Raw genomic sequence first — 12633 nt, forward strand, 5'->3', positions numbered from 1 at the left:
TAGAGATGAACCGCCATATGTATCATCAAAGTTTTTTGCATTTCCTAAATAGCGAACTTTAAGGAATAAATAGCGATTCTTTACCATTCCTAGTTTGCGATTAGCTATTTGCTAATTACAAATTACCCATTCATTTCCTTCATTTCCATAGGGCGGTTGGACTCACTTTTAGCTCGAACGGCTGAATGGATTTCCACGAAACTTGGCAAAATTGTAGGGACTGGTAGCCCGATGTGCCTTTGCTATGTCTCAAGATATATGCTCCAGTGGTTTTTACGAAAATTAACTTTGAAAAATATATATTGGGCTACTTTGGCCTATATATATGTTGGAGCCCAAATGTAGCCCAATGTAGCCCAATGAAGCCCAATGTAGCCCAATGTAGCCCAAAGATGGCCGCCAGACACACAAAAAAACAAATGTAGCCCAAATATCAGCCAGATGTAGCCCAACTATAGCCCAGTGACAGAATGACCAATCAGCTTCGCAAACCTCCGTTACGCGAAGCGGAGCGCTGTTACAGATATATATCTTTTTTTGAACGTTAATTTCTCAAAATCCACTGGAGCACATATATTGAGACCTAGCAAAGGCACATCGGGCTACCAGTCCCTAATATTTTGCCAAGTTTCGTGCAAATCCATTCAGCCGTTCGATTATTATTATTATTATTTTTTTTTGCCCCGCGGGGCCCTTTTAAAACCTCCACATCAAACCTAGGGGGTCAGCGAGGATCTACTATGCCCCCTTATAGTTATTTCCCCCTTTGTTTTGACCTCCTCTTGTCTCTCGATCCTACCGAGAGACAAGATGGCGGCCGCTACGGACTTTTTGGAATGTTGACAGACGCCGGAGAACCAATCAGCTTCGCTTCACAAAGCTCCGTTGCGCGTAAAGTACGCGAACCGGAGCGCTGCCTGGTCCGCTGTTACAGATATATATCTTTTTTTAAACGTTAATTTCTCAAAATCCACTGGAGCACATATATTGAGACCTACAAAAGGCACATCGGGCTACCAGTTCCTACAATTTTGCCAAGTTTCGTGCAAATCCATTCAGCCGTTCGGGCTAAAAGTGAGGCCAACCGCCCTATGGAAAACTCAATGTTAAAAACACGTTTTGGGACCCCCCTTTTTTCTCGGCCCCCCCTTGACGAACCCCCCCCAAATTTTCAAGGGCTGCTCAGAAACAAAATGTGCCATTTTCCTGAAAATTTCAGCCAATTCCGTCCACAAACGCCAAAGTTATTAGACATAGAATTTTCAAAAAACCCATAGAGAAAAAATCCTAACTATATATACCTACTGGCGACCGCCAGTAGGTAATATATATATATATATATATATATATATATATATATATATATATATATATATATATATATATATATATATATATATATATATTTATATTTCCAAAACTCCTTTACCAAGGTATGGGGAGACAACGCCGAGTCTTGTGTAGAAAACAAAATGTATTCACAAACGGCTGTAGGACGCGTTTCGCGCGACAAACAGGCTTGTTCACCACAATATGAGTAAAGTTTGCCACCATTTTAAAACACAGAACAGTGTCACGTGATCAGTACTACACAAAAGATACCATTGACAACAGACTCGTAGTTTTACATATTCTCATGCTTAAAGTGCATTAAATTCATTTTCATTGAAAATATAAATTAACGGAAGGAGTGAACCAGTTAATCTTAAATATAACATCGCAATTCGTGCACTGTTTTTTGCCCGATTCAACTATTTAAAATTTTATGCGTGTTACATTATGAACAAAATACAAATGTCAGTGCCCCACATTACAACTAAGCCTGGGCGTAGCACTTCGCTACGCCCACGGAGTGAGCGTAGTGTTGCCTACTTCGCCATTTGCGAAGTAGGCGTAGCAGGCAACACTACGCCCACTCCATGGGCGTAGCGAAGTTGCCCGCCACCCGCCACCCTCCCGCCCTCCCTAAATACTGAAATAAATATTTTAAAAACAATAAAACACCACTTACCTTGTCGGCTGCGTCTCCGGGGCTCCCTCTGGTAACCGCGCCGCCATCATGGATAGTAATGCGCATGCGCGGCCGCCCGCGCATGCGCATTTCTCACGACGCCTACTACGCCCAGGGTTAATTACAACATCATGTATTGCGCAGATTTATAGGCAAGTGCCTTAATTCTGCCAATCACTTTGAAGCTAATTCGGGCCAATGCTTGGACGCCCTAGTATTGCCAATTAACTAATAGCGCCCTGGATGTAAGCGAGCCACTCGCACAGATTTCCAATACAGTCTAAGTGGGCAATTCAAAACTATTAATCGATAATGTGTCTACCATTATGTCACTGTAAACTGTTTCTGTACCACACCAGAACATAGTGCAATGATCTACAAATTAAAAACAAACAGAGGTAGAGGATTCCTTATATTAATACTTTACAGATGAGTATGTAAATCTTCTTCAATTTTCACACTTCCCGGGGTCTTGTTATTGAGCTTAATTATTTACATTGATTCTAATTTTCTCAATTTCTTCTCCCGATTGCCACCCCGTTCATTTGGTTTGACTGCTTTGATGACATAATACACTAAACCAGCTATACTTTTTCCATGATGTTTCTCAAAGTGGCGTACCACTGGGTAGGCCTTATCCCCATTTTTTATGGCTCTCAAATGTTGTAAAACTCGTAAATGGACCGGCAGAGTAGTACTCCCTACGTACTTCAGGCCGCAAGGGCACCGAAGTACGTAAATTACATGATCAGTTTTACATGTGTATTGACCTCTGATCTTAAATTCTTTATTTGCCAGATTGGAGGTGTAAACAGAGGTATTCTTTCCGTGTAAACACGCTTTACATTTGGAGCATTTGATAAAACCGTCCCTCTGATATAGCCACATAGAGGTTGCTTTCTTCACTGGGGGAGCTTTCAAAGTGTTACTCACCAACATTTGTTTAAAGCATCTTGCTTTTCTAAATGTTAATTGAGGTCTTTTAGTTACAATTTTACTCAACACTGGATCACTTTGTATTAGATTCCAGTGTTTGGTAAAAATACTTCTAACCTGATTGTGTTGAGTGTTAAATGTGGTAATCATTCTACACTAATTTTTTCCATCATTTTCTTTTCTCTTTCTGCTATTGCTCTTGCTAAAGAGAACTTCTTCCCTAGTAAGTTTTTTGGCTTTAGCAAGTGCAGAATTGACACGGGTTTCAGTATATCCTCTAGCTTTAAAGCGTGTTTTTGATGTGAGTAAAGCTTCCTCACAACTCTCCTTGTTGCTGCAATTATGATTAGTTCTTAAGCTCTCCCCATAAGGGTTGCTCATAATGAGCTTTTGGGGATGGAAGCTTTTGGCGTGCAACAGCGTGTTGCCAGCCGTTGGCTTCCGATAGAGGGCAGTTTCAAGCTTGCCATTTTGGAATTTAAAGTTCACCCGCACTATCAGTGATTCTGAGGTGAATTTCCTTGACTTAGCAGTGTTCATCCAAAATGGCAAGCTTGAAACTGCACTCTATCGGAAGCCAACGGCTGGCAACACGCTGTTGCACGCCAAAAGCTTCCATCCCCAAAAGCGCATTATGAGCATCCCTTATGGGGAGAGTTTAAGAACTATTCGTAATTGCTGCAACAAGGAGAGTTGTGAGGAAGCTTTACTCACATTAAAAACACGCTTTACAGCTAAAGGATATACTGAAACCTGTGTCAATTCTGTAATTGCTAAAGCCAAAAAACTTACTAGGGAAGAAGTTCTCTTTAGCAAGAGCAATAGCAGAAAGAGAAAAGAAAATGATGGAAAGAATGAGTGTAGAATGATTACCACATTCAACACTCAACACAATCAGGTTAGAAGTATTTTTACCACACACTGGCTTCTAATACAAAGTGATCCAGTGTTGAGAAAATTGTAACTAAAAGACCTCAATTAACATTTAGAAAAGCAAGATGCTTTAAACAAATGTTGGTGAGTAACACTTTGAAAGCTCCCCCAGTGAAGAAACCAACCTCTATGTGGCTATATAAGAGGGACGGTTTTATCAAATGCTCCAAATGTAAAGCGTGTTTACAACGAAAGAATACGTCTGTTTACACCTCCAATCTGGCAAATAAAGAATTTAAGATCAGAGGTCAATACACATGTAAAACTGATCATGCAATTTATGTACTTCGGTGCCCTTGTGGCCTGACGTACGTAGGGAGTACAACTCTGCCGGTCCATTTATGGGTTTTACAACATTCGAGAGCCATACAAATGGGGATAAGGACTACCCAGTGGCACGCCACTTTGATAAAAATCATGGAAAAAGTATAGCTGGTTTAGTGTATTATGTCATCGATGCAGTCAAACCAAATGAATGGGGTGGCAATCGGGAGAAGTAATTGAGAAAATTAGAATCAATGTATATAATTAAGCTCAATAGCAAGACCCCGGGAGGTTTGAACATGGAAGAAGATTTGCATACTCATCTGTAAAGTATTGATATAAGAAATCCTCTATCTTTGTTTCTTTTTAATTTGTAGATCATTGCACTATGTTCTGGTGTGGTACAGCAACAGTTTACAGTGACATAATGGTAGACACGTTATCGATTAATAGTTTTGAATTGCCCACTTGGGCTGTATTGGGAATCTGTGGGAGTGGCTGGCTTACATCCAGGGCGCTAATAGTTAGTTGGCAATACTAGGGCGCCCAAGCGTTGGCCCGAATTAGCTTCAAAGTGATTGGCAGAATTAAGGCACTTGCCTTTAAATCTGCGCAATACATGATGTTGTAATGTGGGGCACTGACATTTGTATTTTGTTCATAATGTAACACGCATAAAATTTCAAATAGTTGAATCGGGCAAAAAACAGTGCACGAATTGCGATGTTATTTTTAGGATTAACTGGTCCACTCCTTCCGTTAATTTATATTTTCAAGTAAATTAATTTGATGCATGAGAATATGTAAAACTATGATTCTGTTGTCCATGGTATCTTTCATGTAGTTCCGATCACGTGACACTGTTCTGTGTTTTAAAATGGTGGCAAAACTTTACTCATATTGTGGTGAACAAGCCTGCTTGTCGGGCGAAACGCGTCCTACAGCCGTTTGTGAATAAATTTTGTTTTCTACACAAGACATGGCGTCGTCTCCCCATACCTTGGTATAGGAGTTTTGGAATTAATTGCGGACTTTGCCCGCGTCCTGCGGGAGCCGGCATTGCTTTTCTACATGGGGAGCAGCTAACACGCTGCTCCCCGTGTAGAAAAGCAATAGTCTTTGGTTTTTGGAAGAGAGAGCAGGTTTCCTGCTCTCTCTTCCAAAATCCACAGCAGTTTGCTATGGTAGGGAAGGAGCCGCGAGGCTCCGGCCCTACCATAGCAAACTACGGTGTCCCGGGGGTGGGCACCCCGGGACACTGCAGGAGCTGGCCCTGGGGGGTGGCGGTCCCCAGGGCCACCACAAGGCTCCAGGAGGGGGGACACACGGCCCCCCTCCCAACATTTAAAATCCCCAGGGGGTGGTGATCCCCAGGGCTTGGGGTTCCGTCACGGACCCCCCAATTTAAAAATGTAGTGCCCTGGGGAGATGTCGATCTCGGGGCGTTGGGAGCCCCCTGCATACATAATGTTAAAGCCCGGGGGTGGTGGTCCCCGGGGCTGGGGGGCCGCTCTGGGACCCCATTATTATAAAAAAAGAAGTGGTGGCAGCCCCCTGGTACGTTTGCAGAGTGCTGCATGAAGGGGCGTGGCCTCCGGCGCGATGCCTGTGTAGCCCCCCTTCATTTTCTATTTTTTTTGCCCTGGGGACCCCATTCCCCAGGGCTTGCCATCTAATGTTTTTTTTTCTAACAAAAAAATTGGGAAGGGGGCTGCGTGGCCCCCCTCCTGAGGATTCTTTTAGCCCGGGGGACCACATCACCCTCGGCTCTGCCTCATTTTATTTTTAACATTTTTTGTGGAGGGGGGCCACATGGCCCTCCTCCCGGGCCACTTCTGGCCCCGGGAACCCCATCCCCCGGGGCCGCCTTTCTATTTTTTTTACTTTTTTTTACTTTTGGGGAGGGGGGCTGTGTGGCCCCCCTCCCGGGCCACTTGTAGCCTAAGGTACCCATCCCCCAGGGCCTGCTCTCTCTTCCAAAAACCAAAGCAGTTTGCTATGGTAGGGCAGGAGTCGCGAGGCTCCCGCCCTACCATAGCAAACTACAGTGTCCCGGGGGTGGGCACCCCGGGACACTGCAGGAGCCGGCCCTGGGGGGGTGGCGGACTTCAGGGCCACCACAATGCTCCAGGAGGAAGTTTGGAAGGCCCCCTTCCAAACATTTAAAAGCCCCAGGGGGTGGTGATCCCCGGGAGGACCACCCAATTTAAAAATGTAGTGCCCCGGGGAGGCGGTGGTCTAGGGGCATGTGGGGGGGGCTTGAGCCACCCCACACAGGTTTTTTTATTTGATTTTTTTTTAAAAGAAGCCCCGGGGTGGCGGCCCTCGGGGCTGTAATGTTAAAGCCCGGGGGGTGGTGGTCCCAGGGCTGGGGGGCCCCTCTGGGCCCCATTTATTATTAAAAAAAAGAAGCCCCGGGGTTGGCGGTCCCCGGGGCTGCGGTGGGGCCATGAGCACCCGTATACCAAATATTAAGGCCCTGGGGTGGCGGTCCCCGGGGCTGGGGGGCCCCTCCGGCCCCCCATTATAATTAACTACATTCCCCCAGGATTTGGCCCCCCAGGGGCTAATTGCAAATAAAGCAGGCTTCGTTTTTTTTCCCACAAGATACGCGTATACCACGATCATTGTGGGTCCCCCTGAGCAGGCCTAGGGGGTCAGGGTGTTTCTGTCTTGCCCCCTTTGCGTGTTTTGCGCACTTGTTTTTCAGTTTTCATGTGCCTACCGAGACACAAGATGGCTGCCAGCACTTCCTGGTTTGGAGTGTTGACAGACAGTTGACAGCCTATTAGCATGCAGCTCGTGCTCGTAAGGATATGCACATGATCCTTGGAGGATACACGTTCCCTACTCCGTCCATAGATACATCTATGATTTTACTTTTGATTTTCTCAGGAACTACTGCACTGATTTACACAATTTAACAAAAAGCGTGATCTGTGAACCAAACTCTACCTTTTTGCCAAATTTGGTGTAATTCCGTTCAGCAGTTCGGGCTGTAGCTGCTGCTAAATGTCCCTATGGAAAATTGCATGGGGAAAACACGTTTTGGGACCCCCCTTTTTTCTCGGCCCCCGCTTGACGAATCACCCCGAAACTTTCAGGATAGGAGCAGAGCGGAGCGCCCCATTGTCTTGGAGACTTTTGCGAAGATTCGTCAACTGGCGCCAAAGTTATTCCAAAAAGAATGTTGCAGATTTCCTATGGAAACTAGGTCCTAACTATAACTACCTATATATATATATATATATATATATATATATATATATATATATATATATATATATAAACAATTCAATTTCAAATAATTCTTCATGAATAAATATAAATTTACAGTTAATTGTAAGTTAATGTTTTCAGTAAAAGTATTTTCATTATTTCAAAGTAATTCCACACATCATTAGTGTTTCTAGTGCATAATGCACATATGTAAATTCATATTTTAGGTAGAACATGTTTTATTTATTCAAACTTAGATTTAAAATGTCTTTTAATTTAATTATAATATAATTGTAATAATTATGTTTTAAGGTAAAAGTGCAATAACACTTTTATTATTTTGTTAGTTTAAATAAACTTTAAAACTTTCCATGAGGAGATCTCGGACAAGATCGCAGCTGTTCTACAAAGTGTGTGTAGCATCACATATGTTTGCAAATTCCTGATTAGTAGTACATTTACAGTCATGTATGACATTTCTACTGGACCCCCCTGTTTTGAGGGGATTGGGAAGTGTAAGTATAAGTCTACCACCTCACAAAGTAGTGAAATTACTCAAAAGTATAAGAGTAAATGTACTACTAATAAATCTGCATGTGTAGATTTACCTTTGTGAATAGGCCCCTGTGTAGGTATTGACAGACCTGTAGCTGCTGTCTTACTGAGAAGAAAATGTGATATCTAATCATTATATCATGAAATACATTTAAATGTGGTGGCTTAGGAACTTTTAACAAATATGGTTCATGTGTAGTGTAAATTCCGGAATCTTTATAGAGAAAATATGTTATAGGAGACCCCTGGTATTCTCTCTTAACAACCAGTGACATTGGGACACCTATTGTTATAGCAAACACTAAATCACCATGCTTTAAAGGAAATATTTGTGGCATTTTTCCAATTGTTTCGTAATTGTTATAAGACAACCACTGATAAAAGACGGAAAATAGAACACCAAAAGAACAAGAATACCAATCTTTTGAAAGGCTACATAAAACATTTTTTTTTAACTAAATGAAATGCTAGAATGAAAAATTTAATTTATTTTACTTCAAATCTGTTTCCAAATTCAAAGATAGGAGCACATGAGAATAACATATGTCTGAGAGCTGCAGAATTTCCTTTACAGGATCAACAAAAATCATGTGGTATAGTGTTAGGGTTGTATTGGTACCTGTTGTGGCCAGGGAGCCTTATGGGTCACTGTAATCTGGGGGCCTATTAGGTGCCTAAACGGTAAGTTTGCCTACACTGTAAGGCAGAAACACAAAGACTGACACTCATGAACTCAGCCTCAAGTAGAAGCAATAATTGTTTGAAAATCATGGGAATGACTCAACTATGCAAATGTATGCTGCGCCTGTGACATTGCGATATTGCACACAACAGTTAAGAGAAAGGAATTCTTCAACAACAGAAGTTGGTGTTGTAATCGACTTATGTGTTTGCATTTGGGACTTATCTGTTTTTTTAAGGCGAGGGGACATTGCTCATTGTCTGCTAAGGAGGTATTGATTTGGTTCAAGACTGAGAGATTCATGTGACCACCTCTATTGTATGACAATGTAAAGACTGGAGTTGTGATATCTACAAAAGTGCCAAGAAAAGTATGTGGTGATTTTTTTTTATGTGCGACATGTTCAGGTGATATTTAATATAATATACCCTTTTTTCCAGATGGCAAAATTCCAGATAGTAAAATGGCTTAACCACAAACAACACAAGGGGAAGAACATAAGACCAATAGAAATGAGAGAAGAAGTAAGTCTCCTTTTCATCCTTAGGTGAATAATACAAGTTTTAAGCAGTGCAGATTAGCATATATGTATGAAGGAAAATTCAAAAGAAAGTTTAATCTGTTACTGTTTCTTGTTACTGGTCTCCTTCCTTGATGTTCCCACCCTCTCACCCTTTCCCTCACTCGATCATGCTAAATTTCTTTGCCTTAACGGCAAGTAAAATTGTAGCTGTCGTGAAGTCGACCATTTGAATATCGCACTGATCCCTCAGAGCCTCATTCCTGACATATAGAACACATTTTAAAAAGTGTTTGTGAAGTCATCCTCATTCTATTTCACATAAAAACAAAGGGCCTGATTTAGATCTTGGCAGATGGGTTAACCGGTCACAACGGTGATGTATATCCTGTCCGCCGAAATATAAATCCCATAGGATGTAATGTGATTTAGTTTTGGGAAGACGGGATATCCGTCACCGTTGTGATGGAGTAACCTGTCCGCCAAGATCTAAATCAGGCCCAAAGTTTGGGTAACACTAGCAGCACATGAGGATTTATGAATTTTTATCCATATCTTATTCAATAAAGTCACAGGCCAATAGGAATTCAAATCTTGTCCCCATAATAATTAATTTTTGATTTTGGCCTATCAGCTATGGAATTTTTAAGAACTGTGTAAAGATTAGCCAACTAAATGGTCACTATGCAATTGTGTAGTATTTTTTGAAGAATCTGCATTATTCATGTTTTATATATATATATATATATATATGAAATATAGCTTGAGACAAATTTTACATCCTCAAACCAGTTTGGTAAGTTTAATTTGCTTTGAAAATATAGAAAAGAAAGATGGCCTAATTTCAAATAATTTGGTGAACACAGAGATTTACTTTAGCTCTCAATTCTTTTTTTCAATAAACAGTTCTATTATTTATCTTAATGTATTTAATGTACCTTATCATTGAATGTAGAACCACGGTAATGTTCTGCATTCATTTCTAATCATTTGTGATATTATATTGAATGGTTTTTGAGTGAATAAAAAGTATTCTTTAAAAGGTAAGGGTTTAATGAACATTCTTTCAATATCAACCAAAACAGGGAAGAACAAGTTTACATCGTTGGACAACCAGTAGTGTTTCATTTAGTACTGTTTTAAATGAAAGGCATTGTGATATGCTGAAAATCCAGAAAGATTACCTCTCCTTCTATTTTATTTAATTCCAGCCTTGAAATTGAGACACAGGCTTTTTCTTGTTCAATAAAAAGTCAATACTAAAGTAGCAATTTTGATAAAAATAAAAACTGGAATAATTAAGGGTGTCATAGATAAAGTATACACAATTCAGAGTAACATTAGTTTCTTTATCAAGTCACAAAAGCTTAATTTGAGTGTCTTTCATTGTTGTGGGAAACCATTATCCTAAGTAGTTGATTTTATTTGAAATCCAAGTGAAATTAGTGTTTTCCTATATTCCATTTATGGCCAGAGTGCAAAAACAAAAAGTGAATTTCTTTTTAAAAAAAAGTCGATATTTAATTGTCTGGGATAGAAACATGGAAAACAATATAATTAGCATATACAGACATTTTTAAGTGAAGCTCTGTATATATATATATATATATATATATATATATATATATTACGCTCCATGGGGTTGTCCAAGTAGCGGGTAGCACCCGAGCCTGCGTGCGCCTTCCCCAAAGCGTTAGTTGGTATGGGCAGTTGCGTGTTTGAAATAGGCCCGACGCGTTTCGGAAATTTATTTTCCTCATCAGGGGCCAGCAGTAAAGTGCATGACGTCTACCATCTCCCTGTATGAAAACACATATTGTGCTTGTGGGAGATGTAGTCCCGTTAAAGCCCCTGAAGAGAAGCAGATGGAGCTTCGAAACGCGTCGGGCAGATCCATTACGGAGCGGCGTCTACGAGCGGATCCCCGTCCTCACCTACACATAAATAAAGCTGCTGCTCGCGTGCTACTCACAAGGTGGACAACCTGGAGCGTGAATATATATATATATATATATAAATTGTGAATTCACATATTGTCTTATTTTAGACAGGAATTAATTTATAGCTAAAATGAACAAAAATGGTCATAGAGGAGAGGACTATCTAGTCTCACACCTTAATTTTATATAAATAAAAGTATTCAAAAGATTTACCATTATCAACAATTGATGCTTTGGGTGAAGAGTAGTGTAGCCATATCAGAATATTACGTTTTAGGACAAAACACAACCAGTTAAGATTTTGAAACATAGCATCCCAAACCAACCCATAAAAATATTTCTCAGAATGTATTGTTATAGCCAAAGGATGCTTCTAAATATTGGACTTACTAATTATATTAAATGGTACTTCTGTATTATCAGATAATGATCTACCCTTGACAAAGCCTGATTGCTTACATCCAAGAAATGTAGGTAGAAACTGTTCTACTCAAAGATCAAAAATGTGGGCAAATATTTTGTAGTCCACATTTGCCAACCGTATCAGTCTATATTTTTTACTCAGCTTCGGATTTTACTTTCCTTTGGTATAATACCAATTAAAAGTTTAGAAAAATGTAGAAAACCATCCGAGAACAATAAGCATGTCTGTCAGCAGTCATGGAGAAAGGGAGAAGGGTGCAGTGGGGCTGGTTTGTCAACCTAAAGAGTTAAAGTGTTTAATTCCTTTACCACTCATTCACTAGGCATGTGAGGTGGTGAGGAAAGGTTCAGCAGAGAGCTACAGTTACCAGCCAAAAATTGTGCAGATGACCAAGTTTGAGACTCAATGTGCAGAATACTGGCTGCTTGGCACAGTCCAGGCATAGTTGGTGCAGGCAGGCTTGCTTGTGGTGCACCTTTGGCATTGATGGCTGCAGGTCCTAGTAAATACCCACCTTCACACCTAGGGGCCGATTCCAATGTGGTCCAATTACATCGGAATCAGCTGTTCGGATTCCTTTCTGACCGACCCATTTTGATGGGGTCGGTTGGAAAGGAATCTGAGACAGATTTACGAATGGCTTTCGACGGGCTCAGAGAGCCTGTCTGGCATTTAGAAATCCTCCATCAATCCCTCGGGTGGCTCTTTCTGGCCAAGGGATTCCGATGGAAGATTCACACAGCCTTTCTGTGCCAGCCTTTCTGACACAGAAAGGCTGTTGTAATCCATCGGCGCAAGGCCTCCGACTGGCGGCCTACTCCTGTTGATCCCTGCACCCGGTGGCAGGCACCTTGAGGTGCCTGCCACCGGGAGCAGAGATGAACTGCACCTCTGCTCTTTGTAATGAGCTCATGCATTCCGTTGAGACTGCATGCTCCTATTGTTAAGTGCAGGATGGCGACCAAACAGGTTTTGGTCGAATCCTACTTGCGGGGCTGTAACCAACGACAGAAGGTCGTTAGGTTCCAGTTCCCAACCGATGTCAGATGGACTCCGGTCCATCCCATAATGGAATATGCCCCTTAGTTGTAACAATTGAACCATTACACAATATGGTAACTAGTTAATGGCCAAGTATGCTGAATCAAA

Source organism: Lissotriton helveticus, chromosome 8 (assembly GCF_964261635.1).
Source record: "Lissotriton helveticus chromosome 8, aLisHel1.1, whole genome shotgun sequence".
In the NCBI taxonomy this organism is placed as follows: Eukaryota; Metazoa; Chordata; class Amphibia; order Caudata; family Salamandridae; genus Lissotriton; species Lissotriton helveticus.